At 42.4% G+C, this 27840-nt stretch overlaps 1 protein-coding gene across 6 annotated transcripts in view; it reads right to left on the minus strand.

Moving 5' to 3' along the window:
- The window catches only part of FAM135B (family with sequence similarity 135 member B), a 446472-nt gene that overhangs the window by 333246 nt on the left and 85386 nt on the right, over positions 1–27840 (minus strand). The window contains exon 1 of one of the 6 annotated variants that reach the window (XM_058443729.1): positions 12588–12918. The exons of 3 other annotated variants lie outside the window; for them this stretch is intronic. The gene's annotated coding sequence lies outside the window, so the exon portion shown is untranslated. Of the gene's footprint in view, positions 1–12569; positions 12919–27840 lie in introns of those variants that run through there. 2 more of the 6 variants (XM_058443727.1, XM_058443733.1) reach the window with 2 other exon arrangements.

The raw sequence follows: 27840 nt of genomic DNA on the forward strand, positions 1-27840 counted from the left end.
ACATCAGAAGAGAAAAACAAGTCAGCACATATCCTCACAGGAAAGGCATCCAATCATTCTGTACTGCCGCAGTAACTGCCCCGGCTGCACTGCCCCCTACGCTGGCCCTGGAGTGTGGCCCTCTGCACAACACACAGTGTCTTTCTGTACCTTGGCACTTTGAATTTACCTGGCCATATTTTAAGACTTTTGCGAATGCAGAAGAATACATTCGGAAGTTGGGAAGAACTATCAGCATTACTCATTATTTAAAGAACAATTAGTAAAGAAACAGCCACAAGCTGGAATCACAGGCTTGAGGGCGATTTTGCAATTAAGAAAATTGGAGGCTGCTGTTTCAGGAGACAAACTGTCAAGCCAAAAGCGGGAAGAGAAAGGGATACACAAACCGAGCCTGGCTCTTGTGGTATCCAAGTCAATGCTGGGACCCAATTCAGGTAGTTCTGAAGTAGGGGGAAAGGAAGGGAGCGGCATTCATTGAAGTGTCACATATCAGGTGTTTAGACCCAAAGGTCATCTGCCAATTGCCCGTCATAGTCCTTTCCTAGTAGATGCTTATGAAGTGCCCACTCTACACCTGGCCCTACACTCAGATCTCGCAGGCGCTGCAAGGAATCCATCATAACCCCAATTTACAGATGGGGCATCTCAGGCTTCAAGGTCACTTTGTCCTAAGATCACATGGTAAGTAAGGGGTGGTACCACAAGAGAAACTCAGGGCTGATCAAATCCAAATGCTTTGTCCTTTTCACTGGTGGAGCTGCCTCTCTAAAATCCTCTCTCGTGCCCATGCACGCTTTCTAACTGCCCAGAAATGCAATGCCCATTCTTTGGCCTCTCTAAGTGTCATCGTTTGAGGCTTGTGCCTTTGCCCAACCCACTCTTTGCTTAATGCAACTGCATGCAGCCAGCAGAACTCCAGGAGCCCAGCCCTACAACGGCAAAAAGCCTCTCCCTTCTCAGCTGAGTGTGACTTGTACTCAGCCTCCTGCTCAGCCCTCATCTCATGTTCACCTGGCTGCTGACTTGTTGCTGTACATCCTGGTGCAAGTTTCACCTGATTTTTTATTTTTTTAGATGGAGTCTCTCTCCATTGCCCAGGTTGGAGTATGCAGTGGTACAATCTCGGCTGACTGCAACCTCCGCCTCCCAGGTTCAAGTGAATATCCTGCCTCAGCCTCCCGGGTAGCTGGGATTACAGGCATGTGCCATCACACCCAGATAATTTTTTTTTTTTTTTTAGTAGAGACAGGGTTTCACTGTGTAGGCCAGGCTGGTCTCGAACTCCTGAAATCAGGTGATCTGCCTGCCTCGGCCTCCCAACGTGCTGGGATTACAGGCATGAGCCACTGCACCCGGTCTCACCTGATCTTTTAAATCTGATGTATGGCTTTAGCCTGGACAGTATGTTCTTCCCTCTTCCAACAAGAGCTCCAGGTCTTGCTCATATGCAGAGGACCTGGAAGGGGCCTGCGGTGGAGGGTAAAGGCCCTCTGAATCAAGAAGACAGACTGGACCCTGCTCTTGACTCCTCTTGTCTGGCACTGAAACTAAGACAAATCAAAGCAAGCAAGAGAGCTGCACTGTGACCCAGTTAAAGGAGTGGGTCAGAATCTCGGTCAGGAGAGAGAAGTAGGTCAGTGGCAGGCTGAGCGCAAAGCAAACCTGGAGATGAAACTGGAAAACCCAAGAGATGATGCCTGTGAGGAGACAAGAGCAGGAACAAATGCACCAGGAGAGGCAATGTGACCAGGTGGGCAGCTGCATCCAGAATCTGAGATTCAGAGTGGAGGATGCCACCCTCACGTCCCTGGATGATGCTTTCATGGAAGAGTGGGGGCCTGGCACTAGAATGTGTTCACCAATGTTAGCTGGAGAAATTAACGACTGAACAAATGAATTTAAATAAGAATGACGTTGTGTCTTACAAGATGAGAAGGACAAATTAATAATCTATGCCAATGCAATGAGTGATGTATCAAAAACCACTCTATTTTTAAAGCTCTTGGTTAACTGTATGGAGGGCTGGGATGTTCTGTTTAATTTACTTCACGTCTAGTTCAGGAGATGAGCTAAAAGTTTTACGTCAACCTCAGCGGTTAAAAGGTTTTTTATTTCCTTTCCTGAATAAGTATAGTGCAGCAAATTTATATAAACTTTACTTTGATGATTCAGGATCAGGGAGTTGTGTCATCAGTGAAATGCTGACTATGAACACATAGAAATATGGATTAAGGAGGTGTGACAAGGTGGGGTCCCAAGCAGATCCCAGAACTAAAGAGGGTGATAAAACATCCTATCTGGTTGTTTTCCCATAATTCATCCCCTCACTCAAAGAAACAAACTCCGAATCAGTCATCGGTCACTAAAAGTTCTAGGTAATCATTGTCTTCTTGAAATACGATTGGAAGATCCCATCTGGCCTGTGCTATAAATGTGAAGAAATTGGAGAACATAGTCTGTGATTCACTGCATGCTATCTTATACCAGTTGCTGCTCAGTCTAACCGTGGGGTTCACCAGGGGATGAACAGAACAAGAACTTTTAAAATTGGGAACCAAATTTCAAACATCTTGGAGGCATAATTGATGGACTATTTCACTTATTCAAGGCCCTCAGCCTGTGTTGTCAAATATGGTAGTCACTGGCCACATGTGGTTACTTACATTAAAATTAATTAAATGAAATGTTAAAAATTCATTTCCTTTATTTTACTAGCTACACTTCAAGTGTTCAGTAACCACATGTGGCAACTGGTTACCATAATAAACAATGTGTATAGGATATGTTTTATCACCACAGAAAGTTCCACTGGACAGTATTGCTTTAGACCTCACTTCTAGTGCTTCTGAAATACAGGGTACAGAGAACCATGGTAAGTGACACTTAGAGAAAACTATCAGACAACTCTAGCATGTGGAAATTTGTGTAAGCAAACTGGCTCACACTCTCAAATAGTCAATGTTATGGGTGCAGTGTTGAGAAGGGAAATTTGGAGGACTGTTGTAGATTTAAAGAGAATAAAGATATAACATCAAAAGAAAGTCATGTACTTAGATTAGATTCTGCTTCAAAAATATCTATAAGCAAATTTCTTGAAAAATTGGGAAAATATGAATGTAGAGTATATACATTAAATGGTATTATGAAATATCATTTATTTACTTCAGTATAATGTCATTGGAGTTCCACTGAAAAATGTCTTATTCCTAGGAGAAGCCTGACGAAGTATTTAGAGGATACTGTCTTAAAGTCTGCAACTTATTTTCAAATCATCTAGAAAAATATGCATTTATGTGCTGATAAAGAAAATATTACAAAATGTTAACAATTGTTAAACCTGGGACTAGGAACTATGGGTATTCATCGTGCCTTTCTTCAACATTTCTGGATGATTGAAACTTTCATAATAAATTTTTGTGAAACAACATCTCTATGGAATTTACGGAGCCTGACATGTGTCAAAACTCCAAGGCAATTTGTATTTGAAAGCCCTTTTTGCTTTCCTTACCTAGCAATGGAACATTTCCATTCCTCTAACACTGTTTTATTTACATGGGTGTCAGGAGATCAAATGAGAGGAATAATTTTATTGCATTTTCTGAGTCCGCTGTTAGCTCTTCACGACTCTCTATCTATGGACAGAAGAAAGTCTGCATATTTTACTAATACGAAACTTTCAACTTGTGTCTCCCAATCCCAAGCCAACCAATTTCATTATGAGCCCACTTGATAAACTTTATTTGCCACCCACCACTCTTCCTTTTTCTTTTTGAATAGGGTGTTGCAATTTACATGCAATATTTACATTTCCCCATTAAATACCAGTCACCTCATTTCTCCTGTATCTGTCACAACTTGCTTTTGATTCAGCCAGCTCTAACCAGAGAGCCTCCTCTTAAACATCACAACTGAAAATTTAAAAATTTTAGCATTTTTTCCATTACTTTCAAAGGGAAAAACCAATTACTTTTGCACCAACCTAATAAATATATTAATTGAAAATTGGAGGCTAGATACGGTGGCTCATGCCTGTAATCCCGGCACATTGGGAGGCCGAGGCGGGCAGATCACCTGAGGTTAAGAGTTCGAGACCAGCCTGGCCAACAAGGTGAAACCCCATTTCTACCAGAAATATAAAAATTAGCCAGGCATGGTGGCGCATGCCTGTAATTCTAGCTACTCAGAAGGCTGAGGCAGGAGAATTGCTTGAACCAGGAGGCGGAGGTTGCAGTGAGCCAAGACACAGCCAGTGCACTCCAGCCTGGGCGACAGAACAAGACTCTGTCCAGAAAGAGAAAGAGAGAGAGAGACAGAAAGAGAAAGAGAGAGAAAAAGAAAGAAAGAAGAAGGAAGGAAGGAAGGAAGGAAGGAAGGAAGGAAGGAAGGAAGGAAGGAAGGAAGGATGGATTGTGGTTTTTCCCTTTGAAAGTAATGGAAAAAATGCTTAAAATTTTGAAATTTTCAGTTTTTAAAGTTTCAGAAAGAAAGAAAGAGAGAGAGAGAGAAAGTTACCGGAAAAGAAGAAGAAAACATGAAAGGTAATCAAGTTCCTGGGATTAAGGAACTCCACGATGAAGGGTTAAAAAGGAACTAGCATGATTGATTAGACCTAGGAAACAGAAGACAAATAATTTTTTACAAGGCAAATAGTGACTAGGCACATCTCTGAACAGACCTAGGTGTCTTAGGTGACAACTAATTTAATATAAAGCCAATGCTGATTAAGGACCCTGAGAAAGGAGCAGGGTGTGTGTGTAACATCTTAGGAACTAGGGAAGCAAAGTAGGAAGAAAAAAATCAGGGAAACAGAAAGCATTAAGCTCGCCTATTACAACTGGACAATGGGCTTATACTGATACCAAGAGATGGTTACAGAGACTACTGCCAAGAAATATTAGAGATTCCTCAATTAATTATGTAACTGTATATGTCTTGAGGCAGGTGGCATAGCAGGACAAACACAAGATTAGAAAGCAGATACAACCTCTCTGAATTGTCATGCTAATGCCACCTAACTAAGGATTAATATTTTGGGGAGAAGAAGGGCTGGGGATTTTATTTTTGGCTTTTTAACAGGCTTACATTTACAGTCCCCAACACAAGAGCTCTCAGCACATTCTCAGACTAGCAGCATTAATTGGGAAAATATAATAATAAATGCAAGGCAACTAGCACATCGGCTGACATGTATGCACTGATCCATTCATTCATTCGTTATTAACTCAACACCTTGGATGTGGTGGCCACTGGGCTGGATTCCAGAGATTAGCAAAAGCAGACACATTCTCCTCGACGTGGAGTATGCAGGCTAGTGAATGAGGTAATAAAATAATTATAGAAATAAATGCAAGACTCAAGGAAAACTGCTTTGAAAGGCATAATATCTGAATTGAAATATAAAAGACATGAGTGGAAAGATGCATTGACTCTCAGGCAGGAGCCCTAAGACAGGAGAAAACACAAAACTTTAGAGAAATGTCTCCTAAACATTTTAGAACACACATCACAAGCCCAGGAACAAGAGCAGAAACAAATGCACCAGGAAAGGCAATGTGACCAGGTGGGTATAAAAACCATATACACCCATATACACATTGATATTATATTCTCTGTATATTTTATATTTATACATTAAATAATATCTTAAGTCTCAGTATATTTAAAGGCAGGAGCTCACTGTGGCTATGAATCAGTGTAAAGCCCTGGTTCAGATGGTCTCGGGGATGATATTTTTATAATGTATTATCAAATATAATTAGATCGAATTTGTTTTTTAACTTGTGATGTGTCTGGAAAAAAGCTTTTACTTGACTTCTATTCATTGTGTAATTATCAGTATTGTCTTCAATCTCGGTTTCCTTGCGGGAATCTTTCAGAGTCACTTGTTCATTTTGTGAAGGCTGTTTAATTAAAACTAAATACTATAATCCACAAATCTACACAACTGCGTACTAGAGACAATGTATTGTAACAATAAAGCTGGATTTGAAAGGATAAGTGAGGACATCACTCCAACTTGCTTTGTTAGGAGTCCCCCTTCCCTCAGGACACTGGTCACACTACATGTGATGTCTGACAAGTAGACAGGCAAGGGTACTGAAATCCTGCAGAATATAAATATTAAAAAGCCCAATTTCTCACTTATTTTATAATTACAAAACCAATATAAAGGAAAATTCTAGCATTTTCTCTCTGTGCTCCAATGAACTCTCCTCAGCATTCCCTGAAATGCATGCCTCTCACTCTGGAAGCCACTGTTTTGGGAAAGCACTGTGTGGGGCTGAGAGGTAAACACAATATCATGCACACAGACAATGCTGAAATGTATGCTCTTAGTCTTCCTGAGATTGCAAAGCCTTGTGGGGTTCCTAGAGAAAGGTGAGAGGGGCAGGATATCATCTCCATTCTGAGAATATCAAATGCACCACAGATTTGGGGCACAGTGTGGCTGGCAACAAGTTATCATGCACACAATGTTGAAATGTATGCTCTTAGTCTTCATGAAACTGCAAAGCCTTGTGGGGTTCCTAAAGAAAGGTGAGAGGAGCAGGATCTCATCTCCATTCTGAGAATATCAAATGCACTACAGATTTGGGGCAGAGTGTGGCTGGCATACATGGGGAAATCATTAGGAGAATATGACTGCAATAGAGCTGAGAGATGATGGTGGCCTCAGGAGGGTCATCGAGGGAAGGATGAAGGTGGAGGAAGATTAGAAGGACAGACATGGACAGGTGATAGGATGGTGACACAGGCATATATGGAAATGATGACTTTTGCTTCTGGCTTAGGGAAACAGACGGACAAAAGTACCATTTACCCACTGAGACAGGAACCTCAAAGAAGGACAGATTATAGAAGTAAGTTTGGAACTTGTTGAGTTTAAGGTGCTTTGAAATGCACTCCTAGAGAAATCCAGCAGGATGCATGGATTTATAGAAACGAATCAAGCACAATTTAAAAGTGAGAAACCTATGGTAATTTAAACCTTTGAAGTAGGTAAGAACACCTGGGATTTGCATTTACCATAAAAACATCAAAGGATCAAAGTATATACCAGAGAGGATCTTAGCATTTAAGGAGTAAGCAAAGAATTAGCGATAATGTACACCACAATGAAAACAAGTATTATATGACAGGTAGGAGGAAATTGAGGAAAGAATGAAATCAAGGAAAAAAATAGTGAAGAGAAGTGATTCACAGAAGGAAGACACGGTCAACTTGGTCACCATGCAAAGAGGCATCCTTCCAAAGATCTAAAGAGTGAAATGTTTCCCGTGAAACTGGCAATTAGAAGACTGGTGATTTGCACAAGGGCATGTTCAGTGGGAAAAGAATAAATGAGAAAATGGGGACAACAAGTTGAGACAACCTTGTCAAGACTGGGTGTGCAGGACAGAGAGAGAGGACAGACACAGGAGGGGACACAGTGTGTGTTGAGGGGGAATGTAGGGATGGCCATGTGGTTTGGTAAGAGAGAGAAATTTCTATAGTATGTATATGTTAATGAGCTAATGAACTGGGGCTAGAAGAGAGGAAGAGGTTGACCATTCTGAAGTAAGAAGGAATATCACAGGGAACAAGTTCCTTGAAGAAGAGAAGGAGGCTGAGATCCAGAACAGGAGGGAGTAGGGAAGATCTGGCCGTAGAAAGAGGCCTATTCTTCCCAGGAAGAGCCGCATGCAAATGAAGTGGTATGCAGGAGTACAGGGAGATTACTTAGGGACAGTCCCTGCGCTATTCTGGTTTCATTTTGTTTCCCTAGTGCAGGAAGTGAAGTGGGTCTCCTGTCAGGTCCGAGGACACGTGGTGGGAGGTAGACAACGCAAGGAGGGTATAATTTGGAAGATTTTGAACAACTCAAATTCCAGTAGAGAAAGAGCAGAAGGAGAAAAAGCGGAAGATAAAGAGTAGAGGAAGGAGGTGTTAAAGGGTTGTCCAGCAATGTTAAGAACTGAGCTAAGTTTTAGAGACTATGGATTTCAATTGGCACCATTCCACAATGTGCATGTTGTTTCCACTGGCAGCTTGACAGCCTCAGCAAGGGGAGTCCCACGTTTAGAAGGACTCAAGACTGAGCGCTACTAGATGCAGGTATCATGGTTTGTCTCTGCTGATTGGTCTGTTAACGCAGATGCATTGATTGACACTGCCTGATGTCTCCCCTCAAGACCAAGAATGCATGTTTTATCACAAATGGAGCACATTTTATCTGGAGGTCACATATAAGTCCTGCACATCCATGATAGAGCACGTGGGTATTGGGAGTTCTAGTCAGAAACACAGTCATTAATATGAATTATTACACTCTGGAAAAATTAGAATAAACTGAGATGAATTATTTCTTCTCAACTCAAACCATTTTCACCTTTTGTTCCCCATTAGATTGTGATCATGTGATCTGCTTTTCTCGTGACGACTTAAGGCCTTGCATTAATAATGAGAGAAAGCAGGATCTAGTAGGAGAACCTCAAAGTGAGCACTAAGAATAAAACATGCTGACCTAATGTCTAGCCTGACCCAACAGACAGCCACACCCTCGTTGCCCCAGAATAATTCACAAAAATCTAAAGTCTTCTCACGGCATTCCCTTGCTTAAAAATCCTTCAAGAATCCATGGTGCCTACAGAATCAAGCCCAGTATCCTTAGAATGCTTTACACAACCCTCCTGGATAAGGGGATAAAGTCCCTGCTGCTTCTCCAATCTCTCATCCTACTCCTTCCCACGCAGATCCCATCTTCCTATAACACGGAAATATATACCTCAGAGAATTCTAAACTCATACAGCCATTTCCTTCCTAACTTCTAAAAGATGGTGGTTTTTGTAATAGAAACAATACCCTAAGCAGTAAAAGCCATTGTTCCAACCAGATACAGCCTAATATCCTCATCCTGAAAAGCAATTTCCTAAAGGCTCTCTAGATGCTAAAGACAGCTATTGATTGCCAATGAGAACAATGCACTGGTAATTCGCTAAACAATCAGGAGATCAGCCCAGTCACCAGCAGCTTTAAGATACAATAGTGAAAACGAATAAGAACAGAATTGTTCGTGACTTATTGATAGTCATGTTTAATTTTTTTATCCACTCATATGAGAGACAGAGAGAGACTTTTCAATCATAATTTTATTGCTTTAATTCAGTCCAAGCACTGTGTAAGTGTGCATAAAACTGTAAACAGAAGCCATCCCTGGGGACCTTGGCACTACAAGTGAGTGCCTTGGGATACATTTGTTTGTTATGCACACTACCTAAAGATCAGCATTCCATCTTTTATTTGACTATATCAATGTGTCTCAGGCAGAACTTTAAATAGATTCAGTGATTCTATCTGAGGTTTGCAAAACCATTGTAGAGTCAGCCAGTCAACAGAAAACAAATATAGCCCTAGTTCCTTCCTTGCAGTGCAGAGAGTTTAAATTTGTCCTGTGGAATACACAGTCGGGAGTGTCGCCTGAGTCATTTGTGGAGGATGCCATAGATGGATGAACAAAAAGTAACGACGCTGAGGCCAGACAGACCCCCAAGAACATCCCAGTTCTACCAGCCATTAACGGTGGAACCCTAGGGCAAATTATGTACTCTCTGAGCCTCAGTTTCTCTCCAGCAAAATGAGAGTAACAGCACGACTTATGATACATGTTTGTAAGGAACAAGTGAGAAAAGGTCAAGAGCTTAGTATAGACACCAGCACATAGTAGAGATCAATCACAACTTCCTCCCTCATGCCAGTTTTATTTCTGTGTTATTCCAGCTATAAAAGATGCAAGCTTATCGGGGACATAGGTATGATTTTACTGTGAAGAATTGAAGTTGTCATCCTGAGAATCCCCTGGCCTCCTTTCCGTTGAATTGAATGCCTTTCCTACACACAGTCACACAGCTCAACTCCTAACTTCATTTGGGTCTCTGCTCAACCAACGACTCTATCTAAAGCAGCAATTCTCTGCCTCCTCTTCCCTTGTTGTACTTTACTGCATTATGCATTTTACTTTCTATTATATTTTGTAAATATTTATGTACTGTTTGACTCCTTCCTCTAGGGCTGAGAATCTGGGGGAATGAAGGTTCGGTCTGGACTCTTCCCTCTCTATTCCCAATGTGCTGAACAGCATCCATCCCAGAGTAAGCACCAGGAAGTGTTTGCTAGCAGTAAATGAATAAAGTAATTCACATACTACTAATCCTTAATCACCCAGTTCATTGTCAGCCTCTTGCAGGATGCTTTTCCAGACCTGTCTGTGACATGCATTCTCAGTATCACTCAATTTGGGACAAAACCTTGGGCTGTTACCAAGTTTTGTAATATTTGCCCTTTTTTTGCTTCTAGATTAGTGAAAAATATACAGTTTGAAAGCCATAGCTTATATTTGCTAAGGATAACAGGGAGACAGAAGTCGCTGGGTAGTTCAAGTCAGCATCTATTAACTGAGGCACCAAACTTTGTGCAAGACTCTGTTGGTTTCTGCAGGCTCTTCTTTCTCCCTGACCCCTTGCAAGTTGGTTTTCACACCACCCACAATTCTGTCTCCTGCCTTTTCTTTTATCTTTCTACAGGAAATGCTCTAACTGGGGAGTCACATCAAATCTCATGAATTCAGCCACAATCTTCACATCAATAACCCCTGAATTTCTACTTCCAACCCAGACGTCGCTCAAAGCCACAGACTATAGATAGCTCTTAATGAGGCACCATATTCCCAGCTCTCAAAACCTTCAGTTTTGTCCTCCATTCTCCTATGTCTGCAAGTAGCATCACTACCATCTACCATCTTGTCATCAAACCCAAAACCTCAGAGTCAGCCAAGATTCAACACCCAAGGTCAATCTATCACCATGATCTGTCAATTCTAAATCGGCAGTATTTCTAGAATTTAGTCACTCAATATCCACTGCCTCTGCCTTAGTTCAGGATCTCACTAATTCTTACCTCATTGATGGTATAGATATTTTCTTACCCTGAAAACAAAACACTGGCAACACAAAATGCTGGTGAGGGTGTGGAACAACAGACATGTTTTTATTGCTGGTGGAAATGCAAAATGGTACATACTAATTTGGTTGTTTCTTATAAAACTAAACATACTCTTACCTTACAATCCAGCAATCATGCCCTTTGCATTTACCCAATTAGTTGAGAATTTATGTCCACACAAAAATCTGCATATGAATGTTTATAGTAGCTTTATTCATAACTGTCAAAACTTGGAAGCAACCAACATGTCCTTCAGTGGGAGAGTGGATAAATAAACTATGGTACATCTAGATGATGAAACGTTACTCAGCACTGAAAAGAAATAAGCTATGGAGCCATGGAAAGACATGGAAGAAACTTACATGCATATTACTAAGTGAAATAAGCCAATAGAAAAAGGATACATACTGTATGATTCTAACTATATAATATTTTGGAAAAAGCAAAACCATGAAGACAGTAAAATGATCAGTGGTTGCCAAGGGTCTGGGGGGGATTGAAAAATGAAAAGGCAGAGGACAAGATTTTTAGAGCAGTGAAACTATTCTGCATGATACTACGATGGTGGAAACATATCATTAAACATTTATCAAAGCCAACAGAATATGCAACACCAAAGTGAACCCTGATGTAAACCACGGATTTGGGGTGATAATGATTTCTCAATGTAGGTTCATCAATTATAAGAAATGAACCACAGTGAGGTGGATACTGATCAGTGGCTGTGCATGTATGGGGATGGGGGATGTGGGGTATCTCTCTACTTTTTTCTCAATTTTACTGTGAACTGAAAGATGCTCTAAAAAATTAAGTCTGTTTAAAACAAAAAAGGAAATAAACACAAAATAGCCTTTCATCTAGCCATATGAACCCATCATGAACCTATTGAATCAATCTCCCGCAGAACTCAGGAATAATTTTTAAATAAAAAATATAATCAGCATAACCCACTTTCAGAAAACCCTTTCATGCTTTTCACAGCCTAGCCTATAAATTAAAGGGCTCTGGGCAAACAGTTAGCATTTTTTTCCCCTTGTGCATTAAGAATCTGACCACTGGATAAATTTTCTAAGCTGTTTTCCTGGAAACAGATACATCACTTAAACAAAACAGTACTGCTTCTTGTAAAATGACCCCTGTTGTTAAGAGGACTGGAGCTGGACTGGGATAACTATAGATACCTGATGAAGATTCCTTACTTTGGGTTTTCCCAATTATGGAGACTCCTATAGTTAGCATGAGAGAAGAGGCCAAGAACCAAGAAGCAATGCCTATGGAGTTCTTATGAGAGACAAATGGTTCCTGAAAGGCATGAGTCTTTTAAGCCATGTGGAACCTGAACCATCCAATGTACCTCGTTCTTCCTTGCATCTGAGCTATCTGCCATATGGCTGCTGCAAAGGCTCTTGCTAATGAGGAACACCTGTAATTCCTGAGTAGGCAGATATCAAGTGTCACCAATGGTTGTCTTATGTGTCTAGTTGAGACCAAGAAGAACCTACTCTCCTTTTACCCTTCTCCAATAGAACAAACTATTTACATTTGCCAGCCAAAGCTCTTTTCCCTGAGCTGTCTTGCATGTCCTTACCTCTTCTTTGTCACCTACCAATTCTCTTCCTTCAAGCTCAGCCGCAGAGTCACCTTCTCTAGGGATACCTTCCCAAACCATACCCCACACTGGGGGAAGAGCTCCTTCCTTTGGCTCCCAAATCACCACAGATCCCTCTTACCCTACGTTTTCATCATCTGTTTGTTTAGCTGTTGCCTCATTATGAGCTGCTTGATCGTCATGGCTACAAGGTCATGGTAACCTTTGATGGCTGACAATGCCATTTTTTGTAAATGTAAGCTGATCCTGTCACTCACACTAGCAGGCACTGCTAGTTTCTTAGCCAAAATCTACCTCCTTTTCTCACTAAACAGAATGGTGATATTAACTGACACCTATACCCAGACAGGCACTTCCTCAGACGCCCTTTTGGTCAGTGGAGGCCATGAGGGCCAGTTCAGGCTGAGAAGATGTTAGTGAAAGTCTAGTGAATGGAATTAGGAGAAAGATACTTTGTCCTGATTCAAAGAGATAAACTTTGCTGACATACACTTTTGCTCTTCACCCTTCCTGCTTCCTATGTATCAGGAAGATGGACTTCATGTCTGATTGTAGAGCAGAGATCTCATGGTCATGAACCAGAAAAAGACAGACATACAGTAAAGATGTCAGAGAAGAGATCCTAGGAAGCCTGGGTTCTTGACGACTTCCCACAAGTAGCAGCATGAGCCAGATCTGTTGTTGCATGAGAAAAATAAAACCCTATTTGGATAAGCCATGTCGTGAGGTTTCTGTTATTCCAGCGGTACCCCGTGTTAACTGGAGGAAAACTACACATAATTTCTTCCCCCAAAACAAGATGAAATCCCAACCCATCCCCCGACACTCCCTGCGTCTCAGGGTCTGTATACCTTATCAGTCCCACCCCCTGCCACTAGTCACACATGCTCTCTGAGCCCTAGTCATTCTAAATGTGTTAACAAGTGCCCCTGAAAACGCTGTCTTTTGCTATAGGTCCTTGTCTTTGCAAAGGTTCTTCTCTGTCCTTGGAATGCCTTTTTCCCCACGAGCTTCACCTGAAAGTATCCAACTGGCCTATCAACTTGGGGGTGCATATTACCTCCTCTTTAAAGCTTTCCTTGATTCCACAGTCCCTCATTCCCCTAAACTCCCAGAGAGCACCCTATGGTTGCTTTTTTTGCAGCAATTAATAAATAACTTTCAAATTATTTGTTTTATCATCTCCCTTCTCCACCAGAACTTGAAATCACAGACAGCAGTGACCCTGCCTTACCAGGCATTCAACATAATGTTGAAGGGTGCTTCTAAATACACTGGCTCTACCTACCAAAGTGGTGACCCTGATCTCTAACTCTACGCACAAAATTGGGATGGCACTAGGTTAGCCACATAAGACAACCCTAGGTATATAATACTACAAATAATAAGGGCCCTGCCCTTGGGTGAGTGTTGAGGAAGACATGAAAAGACATTTCCTGTAAGGAGGGGAAAAGCAAACCATTTTTCAATACGCTCACAGAGAAAACATTTCTGCCGGCAGATGTGTGGGTTTTGCACACTGAGCAATTCTGACACTAACTACCTGGGGTCAATGCAGACCCCGCAGGTTAAGGGTTCAGACCCCTAACTTCAGATGCCAATGGAAAGTCCAGTTGTCATCGGTGCCTCTGACTGACCAGCTCTATGTCACAGGTTCCCACAACCTCCTCGTCAAGTTTAATGATTTCTTAGAACAGCTGGCAAAACTCAGGAAAACATCTACTTACATGTATCAGTTTATAACAAAGGATGCAACTCAAAAAGCACTGAAAAGAAGAGATACATCAGGCCAGGTATGGAAAAGGGTGTGGAACTTCCATGCCCTCTCCAGGCAGCCATCCTCTCAGCACTTCCATGTGTTCACCAACCAGGGAGCCCTCTGAACCCTGTCCATGTGGGTTTTTATGGCAGTTTCACTACATAGATATGATTGAATAAATCATTGACATTGATAATAAATTCAGTCTCCAACCCCTCTCCTCACCCCATCCTGGAGGTTGGGAGGTTGGGGGTCTGGCAGTTCCAACCCTCTAATCACATGGTTGATCCCCTTGGCAACCAGCCCCCCCTCCCCCCGTTTAGGGGCTTTCCAAAAGTCATGCCGTTGATATCAACTCAGACAACGTTGATAGAGGCTTGTTATGAATCACAGAAGTTGCTACTTTCATCTTTATTGCTCTTATCACTTAGGAAATTATAAAGGTTTTAGGAGCTCTGTGTCCATAACTGAGGACTAAAATAAAAATTTATATTTCTTATTATATCACAGTATCATACAACCCTGGAGTTGGGCACCCTATGGATTAAATAGATAATGCATGCAAAGTGCTTAACATAATGCCTGCTAAAATAAATTCAACAAATATTAGTTTTGGGGATGATGATGATGATGATTGTATCTTTGTATCCTCAGCACTGGACTTGGACTATAGTAGGTGCTTATTAATATTTTTCGGATAAATAAATGAAACAAAACTTAGGTCTTTTGTTCTTGCTTCCAAATTACACAGAGCTCTAACATCTCAATACAAAAGGACACAAAAATCAAATGATATCCCTGCGCACCTAGTTTTCCCACAAAAATACCTCCTGATGTTCATCCCCCAAGGCTTACCCCATCAGGGAGGCTCAATTCCTCATTGAGACAGTCTGTTTCTGAGCACAGTGTGGCCCTGGGGCAGCCACTTTGCGGGTAGGTTCTCAGTGGTGCCAACTGTGCTGGCAGGACTGGGTCAGTAACAAACACAGCTAAACAACACAGTCATTCATTGGATCTGGATGTCCATGAGGCTCTGGGAGTTGAGCTCTGGCTCCACCATTCTTAACAATTTAATTTCTTCATGTGAATTCCACGGGGACTCCCTGGGACAAGAGAGGGCTAGAGAGAAGTGAGCAGCCATTTGTAACTAGTGCTCAGCTCAGGCGAGCCTCGCTTGGAGACTAGCTCTCAGCCTGTGCTAGTAGCTCAGGGGAAACCTCAAAGTCAGTTATTGTGATCTGTCTGGTTCCAAAACATCAGTACATTAACATGATGGGATCGCTCTGTTTCTGTAGGCTGTTGTCGTCAGGTTGTACAATAAAATCCTAATGGCAGAATTATATAAACATTTATTGTGCAGCTACAGTGTGGAAGCCCTGTGGAGAAAGACAGACTATGAAATAGGCTCAATATTCAAGTTGTCCACACTCAAATAGGATTTTTTTAATCTAAATAAGTATCTCTACTAAAAGAGAAATAAAGAATATATGAGAGAAAGAGGAAAAAATGAGAGAGGTTCAGCGGAAGAAACAAATTCAAAGGAAAGAGAAAATATTTCCTAATGGAAGAAAGCCAACGTGAAACACCACTAGGATGATCTCTGTATCTCTCGTCATTTTGAGAAGCAAGTCAACTTGTCCTAGTTTGCACTGATTGCTCTGCAGGACTGTGAGTCCGTCTCTATTTAACAAGTTAGCCTTCTGAAACAGCTTTGGAATCAGATGCCTCTAAGTTGGAATTTGGGTTCTGAGACTGATCATCTTTGTGACTCTTGACAGGGCACTCAACTCTCTGAGCTTCAGAATTTTCATTTGTGAAAAGAGATCAGTAAGAATGCTTTCATCTGATAAAACTGTTGGTAAGATTACAGGAGAAAACCCCTGTCTGTTGAATGAACATGTGTTTGAACACATTGTTTAGAAGGGAAAAGAGAAACTACTGCTTGTTACCTCTGACTTCTCCCTACTCTCCCTGCTAAAAGAATTTAAGTTTGAGGAGATAGAGACCACGCCTGCCTTGCTCTCAACAGCATCCCCAGCACACAGGATGATTCTTGGCACATGCTATAGACTTGATCAAATTTCATTTACTAATAAAATAAATAGTCTTTCTCAATTATGTCACATGGTATCAGGCACTTTGTTAAGTCTGTGTATGCAGTGGTTACATCATTCAATTGTCCAGGCCACCTAGGACAAAAATAGTCTTTTTATCTCCATTTTACAGGTAAGAAAACAGATTCAGAGAAGTTAAATGTTTTCCAAATCAGAGCTAGTGAGTGGCACAGTTGAAACTGGAACAGGATTTTTTGAATTCAAATGCTCTGTTTGCATCCTTCAGGTCAATTAGCTTGCATATTACAGCTGAGCATAGCAGGGCAGAGAGTGGGTCTGCGCTAACGCCAGCGGAGCAGGCTTTTGGGAAAGCACCGATGGCTGCACCATTCCCTTAGGTGGACAGTGATTGAACTGGGTATGTTTTAGCATAGTCCTGGGAGTCTAGCCCTTCAAGGCTGGCTTCCACACTGCCTGCCCCGGTTATGCGGCTATAACACAGCCAGTCTTTGCTCATGCTTTATTGCTTTATTCTCGCTTGAATGACAGCTCCTCCACTCTATCGTTTTCACCTTCCACTTGCTCCTGCCTCTGTAGCATCCAACCCAATGTCTGTTCAACTGGTCCCTCCCAGCAACTGGTCTCTCCCAGCCTCTTCAGGGAATTGTTCTATAAGACCAGCTCCAGAAACCAAGATTTTACCATGAGTTTGTGCATCTAACAGTGCCAAGGCCAGACCTAACTTTAGGAGAAATGATTGGAATAGTCAGGCATTAGATGGGAGTACAAGATAAATAAGTCAAGGGCCTCCCCTGGAGGAGTTCACCATCTGGAGAAGGAGAGTGTGAAATTGTTCAGTTCAAAGATGGACATTAGTAGGGGCTACATTGTCAGCACATAGGGCAGAGGAGTCCATTCCATATCATGCCCAAACTTCAGCTGAAAGATGCAAAAGAGATTCCCAGACTGTAGAGGGAGGATGGAAAGGAAGTGCCACTTCAGCAGAGGGTGCATGAGTGTAGGCTGTGCAGGAGTGACACCATGCTGGTGTCCAAAGATGTGGGGAACAACAAGGTCCATAGGGTATCTGCATGGAGTGAGGAAGTGTAGGGAAGAGGGAAATAGGGAAGAGTGTGTTGAAGTACGTGGCCACAAGGGCCATCAAGAGCCTGCTCAGAAGATGCCTGTAATCTTTGTCAGACTCTGTAATTTAGGGAAATTAGCATCCTACCAGGGTTGACTCTATGAGTGCATGCCCTATGTAGTCACAGAGGATCCCATACCATGCTTAGAAGAACCCTCCCTTCGGTTAATTGCTCTGCTGTTACCATCTTGATATTAATAATAATTTTTAACAATGGGCTCCACCTCTTCATTTTGCAGCTGGCCCTGCAAGTTTTGTAGTCAATCCCAGGTCCTACCTAGTAATAGTAGCTTACGCTTCGTAGTGTTTAAATATAGTATGCCAGTCCCTGTTTAAATGTTTTTCATATATTAACTCATTTAATCCTCAAAATACTCCATTAGGTAGACATATTGTTCTTGCATTGTTTGATGAAAGGATTTATGCTCAGATTGGTTAACAAACTTGACCAACGCCAGTAGCAGAGTTAGGATTAAACCCAGTTTTCTGGCTTCAGAGCCAGTGTTCCTATCCACTCACACTGGGTCTCTTCATTTTATATTTTCACCATGGAGTAGTACTCTGAGATACCCATATTTTTAGAAAAAAAAAAGTTGTTAAACTATTTTAGCTTCCATCCACCCACCCATGCACCCATCCATCCATCTACCCAAGTATTCATTTAATAACTCCATAAGCCACATTTTTCTATAAAACCTGTGCCAATATAGTACCTAGACTTAGGTACCTCAATGAATTTTGCTTTAATAAATGGAAGAGACTATATTTCAGGAACAATGAATTTAAAATTTGAAAAAAAAATCTCACTGTCTCAAATAAGAAACAGAAATGGACTTAAATCAATGCGTAAAGTGCAAAAGTTAACATTTCTTGAGTCTTGCTATGGGTCACATTTCTAACCACATTTCTTCTTGTGTTTGTTCTTTAATCCTAACAAAAATTTGAAGGAGGCACCATTTTATTTTTTATCCCAACTTTACACATGAAGAAATGGAAGTACAGAGAGGCTGAGCAACCTGTCCTGGGTAACATAGCTAACCAGGAGAGGAGCGAGGCTTTGAGCGACGTGTTACCACACAACCCACAGGCTGTCACGCCTCCAAGCTGGGGTCTTAGCCGAGCTGCTGTGGGAGCAGAAAGACAATGAATTCAACCATCAGAGGGGTGGGAAATGCCTTTTCAGAAAAGATGGCAACTGAGGTGAATCTACATCCATGAGGAGGCTGCCCAGATGAAGGTGGGGTTTGTACACATGTTTACGCATGCCTGTGTAACAGGGAGAGAGGGAGACAGACAGGAGAGGCAATAATATTGTGCTAAAATTATAAATAGATGCATCAGCTCCTTCTTTGGGGGTACCTCACCCTCTGTACCCCTGGAAGCCATAATCAGGACCCCAAAAATACTTGCAAGGACAACTTCCAGCTCAGGGCATACTGCTCATTCCCGCAGTGACCCTATGCAAGCCTCAACTGCATTCCACTGAGTGTCAATCCAGTCTCAGTTTTAACTTAGAATGAGATGCCTCTTCAAGCAGTATATTGATTTTCAGTCTAGGTATACACTATACGTTACATTTGCATCCCAGGAGTTTTGACACATACATTAATCACTGAATTTTGAATAAAAATATCTAGGGGGACACTCAATGAAGCCATACAAATAAGAAAGAGCAGATCTGCAATTTTAGTAAATGCTCTTTTTTTCCAGTTTGTTTCAAGAAAGTCAATAAAGTATAAAGTGAAAGGATGAACACCTAATATTTCGACTGCTCACCTGAGTAAGTAGGGAGGACATAGATTTCTCTGGATTTCTTTTTCTTTTTTTAGCCTAAGCAAGATTCTAATTCTATGAGTTTTTTCAAGTAAATGTGCCTGCAACCCTTCACGCAGACCTGATAGGAGGGATCCTCAAATAAATCCCCTCCTCCAAGTTAAACAGGAGCTCTAGTCCTTTCTCAAGTTCACACAGCTGGGTGGCTAAAAGCAAGCAGTCTTGAGTAAATACGGTATTTTGAGGTTTTATTTGGGTTTCTTTATTGGCTGAGAGGGAAATGGTTTGTTTTACTTTCATGATTTATAGCTGAATTTTGAATACCCTTCACAGGGGACATCTACAGTGCAGCCGGGAAGGAGTAAGTTTTGAGATCAAACAAATTTGGGGGTCAGGTTCTGGCTGACTGGGTGACTGTGGACAAGTATTTTGCCCCCTTGGCTTTTATTTTTTTAGGGCTAATGATGGCCCTGCATGAAGATGACATAAAAGCTTCACCTGGGGAAGTACTTTCTACAGTCTACAGCTCATAGTAGGGGTTTAGAAAGAGCTTCCTTTTCCTCTCACACACACCACTTCCTAATTCAATGTTAATCTGTTGCTGAAAGATGGTTTTGTTATTCTTTTTCTCCAACATCTGCACGCTCTTGAAAAGAAGGGGGGAAAGGAAGAAAAAAAAGAAACCTGGGAGAATCTCATTCTGTTATTCAGAAGCAATTATATTAATATTCATTTTATTCTCCCAAAAGGCCAACACAAGCTGGCCTGTTAAAATACCAAGCTTGATGAATTCTACCTTGGGCACAAGATTCCATGGATAATCCTATCTTTATATATTTCCTTTAAACAAACTAAAAATGCAATTTATTCTTCAGTGCATTTTACATTCTGAGTTAAAATCAACGAGGTTTCACCAAAGCCACCAATTCAGTTGCCTTCTCTCCCCTTGCAATAACACCTCAGCTAAGATGACGTGTGCCCCAGAAATTAATTTTCCACACAACTAATATCAAGTCCTTTAAACATCAAATAGTTTTATATTTAATTTTAGTAATTTCTGATGTAACCTATTTTAGAAATTATACTCTTATTTCAGCAGAGTTTACAGACTGTAATTTCAATTTTCTTTTATGACTCATTGTCACACTTCTGAACATAAGCTATTGCTCAGTGTTGTCACGGGTTGATGGCCTCAAAGACCGCTAAGGCATAACCATCTCCAAAGCCACACAAGGTCCCAGGGTCTTCCCTAATGATATTCCCTTTGTCCATCCCATCCAGTTTCCATTCAAGGAAGAGTCGCATGGAGGTTCCTCAGTTTTCAGAGTGGAATGACAATCCGCCATCCTCTTGGTTGATATTAAGTAAATACACAGATCAGCCTTTAGTCAGAATAAACATTGATTAATCTCCTACTATGTGCCAAGTATTACAGTAGAAGCTGTTTAGTTTTATTTTTATTTAAATTTTATTAAAAATTCCTCATGGGTTGTGTATTATCATTATTTTAGAGATAAAGGAACTAAGGTCAATACAGTTAAAGCAACATGATTGAAGTCTTGCAATCTCCTAGGGAGAAACTGAGGTTACAATCAGGTTATTGGGAAAAGTACTGCTGAAATTCCATACTATGAAACCCATGTGGGTAAGGAGGGGAGTTATAGAAAAGAGGGCTAAAGAATTGAGGGAAATAGGAAAGATCACTGGGCCAGAGGAATCCAGGCAATCAAAGAACAGCAATAGCAGGAAAACTCAAACAGCAAGCTAAGAGATGAGGCCATGTTCGACGGATCATCTGGAATGCAGAACAAGTATGATATGTGAGTGAGTGTGTGGCTAAGGGGAATAGAGGAAAAGCTATCTGAGTAGAAGGTGGGATCCAGGATGGTTTAGGGGTCATCTACTTAAACTTGGAAAGCCTCCTAGTAATTGCACAAGTGGGTGGTAAACAAAACCAAGCTTCAGGTTCCAAAATGATCAGTGAGTGGACAGTAATGTCTGAACAGCTAATGCAACCCCACCAGGGTGGAAGGTACTGGTGTAGCTGGCATCCTGTTGCACTTTTGCTGGTCAGTAGATGCTTTTAAGAGATGAGCAGGAGGAGTAGCTAAGTCGGGATGAAAATCCACATAGGTTCCTCAGGTTCCAAGCATGGCAAAGTTTCAGGAGACATTTTTACAGTATTTCATGACTCATTCCCTCAGGGCACAGGCATTTTCAGAGGATCAAAGGGTAGTAGGGCTGAATGTTATGAGTCCCAAAGAATGAGCCCTGGGGAATGTGTGTGTCTTAAAGGAATACCTGGAGGGCTGTAATTGAAATACTCATTAATGTAGTGGATGCTACTGCTGACCCACCTGGTCCCGTCTACTGAGCTGGCGCTCCATCACCCAGATGATTTTTTGGCTGCTAGCAGCCTGCAGTTGCTTTGTTCTTCTGAAAATTGCCCACAGCTGACAGGAGCTGCTTTTCCCAGAAATACCTGGGAGGATATGCTGCCAGAGCTGAGTCTACAGCAGTGACAACAGCCTGGGCCCTGGCCTCAAGGAGGAAGACTGTGTGGGCCATGTGTGTCCCAGGGCATCCTGTGCCATCAGGCTGAGACCAGATATCCATGACTGGCCTCTCCTTTGTCTAATCCTGCTTCCCTCTCTCTCTCTCTCTGAGGTTTCAACTGAAGGTACCTGCTCAGCCAATCACTTGCACAAGAATCTCCATTTCAGTTTCTGCATCTTAGGTACCCGACCTAAGGTGGAGTAAGCAGGACCTCTCCACAAAGACCTAGTAACTGCCCAGGGTCCCTTGGCTAACAAGTATCAGAAATAGGGTGACCAACTCATCTGTGTTGTCCAGGACCAAGAAGGTTCCTGGGATGCAAGACTTTCGGTTTTCAAACTGGAACAGTCCCCCTCAAAATGGTACAAGTTGATTAATCAGAACTTGGATTCAAACCAAAGTCTGCCTCACTCTAAAGGTTGTGATTTTCATTTACATGACCCTGTCTCACTAATACTCAGAAGATCTGCTGTTTTAGTTTTCACCAGAGAATACAATCACTTTGTGATGCCCATGCAGGGATGTCTGCAGGCTCCAAAGCAGCCCCAACCCACTTGTAGAAAAGGCATTCTTAGCTGGTCACGGAGGACTTCAGGAGATCCATACCTTCCCCCTAACCCCCATAGGATTACTTTTTTTTTTTTTCTGAAAAGAGTGGCTATAAATTTTATCGGATGCTCAAAATGATCCTGGACATAATTATGGTTAAGAACAATTGTGTAAGAAAACATTGCTTTTATCTCTGGATGAAGTAGAACAGTGGGGTGCTGTACTTACATCTGATGCTTAATGTCTCAAGCAGAGCTGTTTCCCAGTAAATGGCCCAGCACCCACCCGTGCATTCACAGGAGCATGGTGGGTGGGAGCTGTCCACTGCATTCCTCAAACTACTCTCATCTGAGCCCTAAGTGTGTGTGCGGGGGGGCGGGGCAGAGGGTGGGCAGGGGTGGTACTTCTTTTCTGTTTCAACTGAAATTTAAAACACACTTGTCACTTGTCAACCAGGCACAGTGGCTCATGCCTGTAATCCCAGCACTTTGGGAGGCTAAGGTGGGCGGATCACCTGAGGTCAGGAGTTCAAGACCAGCCTGGCCAACATGGTGAAATCCCTTATCTACTAAAAATATGAAAAAATTAGCCAGGTGTGGTGGTGGGCACCTGGAATCCCAGCTACTGGGGAGGCGGAGACAGGAGAATCTCTTGAACCCAGGAGGCAGAGGTTGCAGTGAGCTGAGATCACACCACTGCACACCAGCCTCGGAGACAGAGTGAGACTCCCTCTCAAAAAAAAAAAAAAAAAAAAAAAAGACGCCTGTCAGTGTCATCTGAGGAGATGGACAGGGGAGGTCATCCCAGGGGGGCAGGTGTCCAGCAGCAAGCAACCAGGCTGCAAGGTGCCCCTGAACTGGAAGGCCACCTTCTGACCCAGGAACTGTAAATGGTGCTTAAATAGGGCTGCAGTTATTACTTTTTAAATGTAAAAAGTATTATTTTATTATTGATGATTTCTGCATGTATCCTTCTATTTTTTTGACAAATATTTATTGCATGCTCAATGGGTGCCAGGAACTATCCTAAGGGTTTTGTGCAGCTATGAGTACGGCAAAGTCCTTGCACCACGGGAGGTCACATCTTGCAGAGGAGATAACAGAAAACAAACCGATGCATCTCTACTATTTCAGATAATGATATAATAATGAATTCTTTTGAGGAAAAAAAAAAGCAAGCTCTGTGGCTAGAGACTACACAGGGTTATTTAACTAGGGTTGTCCAGATAGATCACTACAAAGAGGGGACTTAGATGAGGAAAGGGAGTGAGCCACAGGAACATCAAGGGATGATCTGTCCCAACCAGCAGTGTAGACACAAAAGGAAAAATCCCTAAGGACAGAGGAAGCCAGATAGTGTGTGTTGTTTGTTTTGTGTGTATGTGTTTTGTTTGTTTTGTTTGTTTGCTTGTTTGTTGTGAGAGAGAGTCTCGCTCTGTCGCCAGGCTGGAGTGCAGCGGCACGATCTCGGCTCACTGCAACCTTCGCCTCCCAGGTTCAAGCAATTTTCCTGCCTCAGCTTCCCAAGTAACTGGGACTACAGGCACGCACCACCACACCCAGCTAATTTTTGTATTTTTCATAGAAATGGGATTTCACCATGTTGGCCAGGATGGTCTCGAGGTCCTGACCTCGTGATCCACCTGCCTCAGCCTCCCAAAATGCTGGGAATACAGGCGTGAGCCATCACGTCTGGAGTTTGTTTGATTGTTTGAATGAGCGGTAGTGTAGACCTTGTGGGTCTAAAGGAACACCTTTGCTTCCTCGACCTCTATACTTCTCCTAGCCAATCACTGCTACTCCCAGGTTCTCAATTAGCATCTACGTGCTGAGGATTCCCTAAGTCTGTGTATTCAGCCAAACTCTTTTCTGAGTTTGATTGATATTGCCTAAAACGTATATGGATGTCATCAGAGACCTGAAACTCCATGCTTTCGAAACAGAACTCATCATTTCCTCCTGAAAACCTGTTCTTTCCCCTGTGTCCCCAGGCCAGTGAACAGCAGCAAAGCCAATCCATCAGACTAGGTCAGAAAATGGAGCATCATCCTGGAGCAGAGGTATTCTTCACTCTTGGACCCTGTATGCCAAGATTCTACTGACTGAATATTTCTCAAGTGGGTCCTCCTGTCTCCGTCTCTACTACCTTAACCTAGGTTTGGGCCATCCTTATGTCTAGGTACCCTAAATTTCCTGCAATAGACTCCCACCCAGTCTCCATGCCTCCTATCTAACTTACTTTTCTCCAATGCATTCTCTATGTTGCAACCAGAATGGACCATTACAAAATGCATGTTTGTATCTGTCATCTCCCAGTTTAAGATTTTTCCACCCCTCCCATTAGCTTCCAGATAAAGAATAAATCCATTCACAAAGTGTCCAAAGGCCTGCACACCCAGCCTCTACTTACCTCTCCAGTCTTTTAGCTTCCCACCCCTGTCTCAAATTCTTCACCCACACTCTCTCTGAGCCCACACATCCCACTGCCTGCAATACTCTCTCAACCCCTGCTCTCCACCCTGGCTTTCTTCTATGTGAAACAGCTCCCCCAACTCCTCATCCCACGTTTATCTATGTAACTCCTACTTTCCATTCACGTCTCATACTCGATACCTCTTCCTCCAGGAAGCCCCCCGTGGCATTCCCAGGTGGGGTTAGGTGTCCTCTGCTCTCAGGTCTTCTCTCTATCATAGCTTTGCCACTGTACATTATAACTGCTTCTCTACTTGTTTGTCTTCTTTAAAAGTTAAAAACTTCTTAAGGATATAAACATTATCTTCTTTATCTTGACCCCCTTCAAGCTTCTATAACAGAGGATGGGGCATAATAGGCACTTCAGAAATAAAATTTGTGTTGACTGCCTTCATTTCACAATCGGGAAAAGAACTCCAGAGAGGTTAAGTTCCTACTTAAAGAACACAGCTAATTCATATCAGAGTTAACCCTAGAGTACCTGTATTCCATTTTTGATCCAATTTTCTTTCAGATACCAGACTCCTCATAAGAGATAAAACCCAGTTCTTAATCTCATAAGTACACAGTCTAGGAGGGACTCAAGATCTAGACAAGAAAGCTACAGACTGAGAAGGTCAAGCCACAGGGTTGCACTGAGTGTTGGAGAGGAACACAGGGACCTGCAGGGCCCATCAGGGAAGTGAGCCTAGCCCTGGAGACATGGAAGAGGGTGTGCCTGGTTGAGAGAACAGAGTGAGCCATGCTCAGACAGACAGACGGGTGGATAAGGGCCTTATCTGCCATCCTAGCAAGAGAACTTCCACCAAAGGAACTTCCTGCTGAAAGAGCTGCACCAGGAAGACACTCCCACAAAGGAAGCCTACACCACTCTGCCTCTAGATTATCCATAGGCAAAGAGTTCATCCCACCACTACCTCCCTCCAGCTACCTGGGATGACACTCACCTCTTCTCTTCACTCTCCTTGCCCATCTTCCCCCGAATAACTGAAGACTAAAGACTGTAAGTTACAGTTATTCTAAGTAACTGAAGACTTAGAGAATATGACGTCACTTCAACGTCTGCTAAATATAATGAAATTAAGGAAAAAACTCCAGAAGAGAAAGAAAAATAGGCCAGGCGTGGTGGATCATGCCTGTAATCCCAGCAATTTGGGGGGCCGAAGCGGGTGGATCACTTGAGGTCAAGGGTTCGAGACCAGCCTGACCAACGTGGTGAAACTCTGCCTCTACTAAAAATACAAAATTAGCTGGGCATGGCGGCACATGCCTGTAATCCCAGCTACTTGGGGGGCTGAGGCAGGAGAATCGCTTCAACCCAGGAGGTGGAGGTTGCAGTGAGCCGAGATCATGCCATTGCACTCCTAGCCTGAGCTAAACTCTGTCTCAAAAAAAAAGAGAAAAGAAAAAAGAAAGAAAGAAAAGAAAAGAAAAATATTTCTTATATCACAAAACCCAACAACAAAAGCTATATCATCAATTAAAATATAGGGCAAGACTTTAAAGAATGGGGTGGAAAGAATATGTCTAAAGTGACAAAGAAAGTGAACAGCAGAACTCAACCAGGCCCACACCCTCTAGTGTCTAGCTGGAGACTCTTCTAACAATAAATCTATAGTTTTCCGTGTGCCAAGAAATGTTTCATAAGAAATTTTATCTCGATAGTCTCGCTATCCAACTGCCTAGTTATGCCTGGAATATTGTAGCTATGTAGGAAATAGTCACTTAATTCTAACCCACAATTTGGAACATGTCATTGTTTCTCCCTCAATCATTTCCTCATTTTCTAATTCCCAGTCAATGCTGGGACCAGCATGTACTCTGGCGCTGAGGCAATCCTACATTCACTCATTCATTCATTCATTCATTCGGCAAACATTTACTGAGTGCATATTCTATGAGAGGATTTGTTCTACCAGTGGGAGTTCAACAGTGAACTATGTAATATATTGATAAGTACTATAAAGAAAGAAACATCAAAATAAGAGACTGTCATTGTAGAGGTAGGTGGTAAAGGTGGGCTAATGATATGCTAAGGTGACATGTGAGTTGCAGCCAGAATAAAGCAGGGACACCCAGTGGTTACCAGGGAGAAGAATGTCCCAGGAGGAGGGAGTAGCATGCGCTGCTGAAGATCAGCCAGGAAGCCAGGGTGGGTAGAGGTGAGTGGCTGTAGAGGAGACTAGGTCACAAGGTGGTGAGCAGGGTTGGAAGAGGGGCTGAAGGTCATGTAGGTTGCAGGTCATGGGAAATGCTTCAGATTTTACTCTGAGTTAGAAAACCACAAAAGGGCTTTGAGCAAAGAGTTTAATCTGATTTTAGTCTTATAAAGATCTCTCTGGCTGCCTTGTGCCGAGTAGACACTGGGAAGCAGAATAGAGGCAGGGATGTCAATTCAGAGCCTGGTTTATTAGACCTTGCCTTCTTCTCTCATGGTGGGAGGATGGAAAGAAATCCTGAGTATCAACCATGACCCCTCCTTCCTCTTGACTTATCAATGGTCAAAGGTCCCTAGAATGTCTCACGGATATTTTTGTGAGATAGGATGCAATCTGTTCATTTCTCTGATACCCTCCTTCTGTTCCTCTCTACTATTCCTTCTCACACTATTTCTTCTCTTTCCTTCTCTTTTTCCCACCTCTCATTACCTGAAGTCAAGCACCTCTGTAGAGCCTCCTAAGAGGCCATAAAATCTTTGTTGGATCTCGCTAACCTGGCCTCCATCACAGCTAGGGAGAGCATCCTGCCCAGATCTAGACCTTTCTGTGACTTCCTATGGCCTTCCGTTAGAGGAAAAGACTGGCTTGCAAAACTCTCCAACATGTAACCCTAACATCTCCCAAGCCTCAATGGACACCACCTCACCCCTTGGCCTCTTGTTCCAGCCCTGCTGTTCCTTTCTCTTCCTTGCTACTTCTTGTCTCCAAGTCTCCGCATGTTGCTC

The sequence above is a fragment of the Hylobates moloch genome, unplaced genomic scaffold (genome assembly GCF_009828535.3).
Source record: "Hylobates moloch isolate HMO894 unplaced genomic scaffold, HMol_V3 SCAFFOLD_9, whole genome shotgun sequence".
Classification (NCBI taxonomy): Eukaryota; Metazoa; Chordata; class Mammalia; order Primates; family Hylobatidae; genus Hylobates; species Hylobates moloch.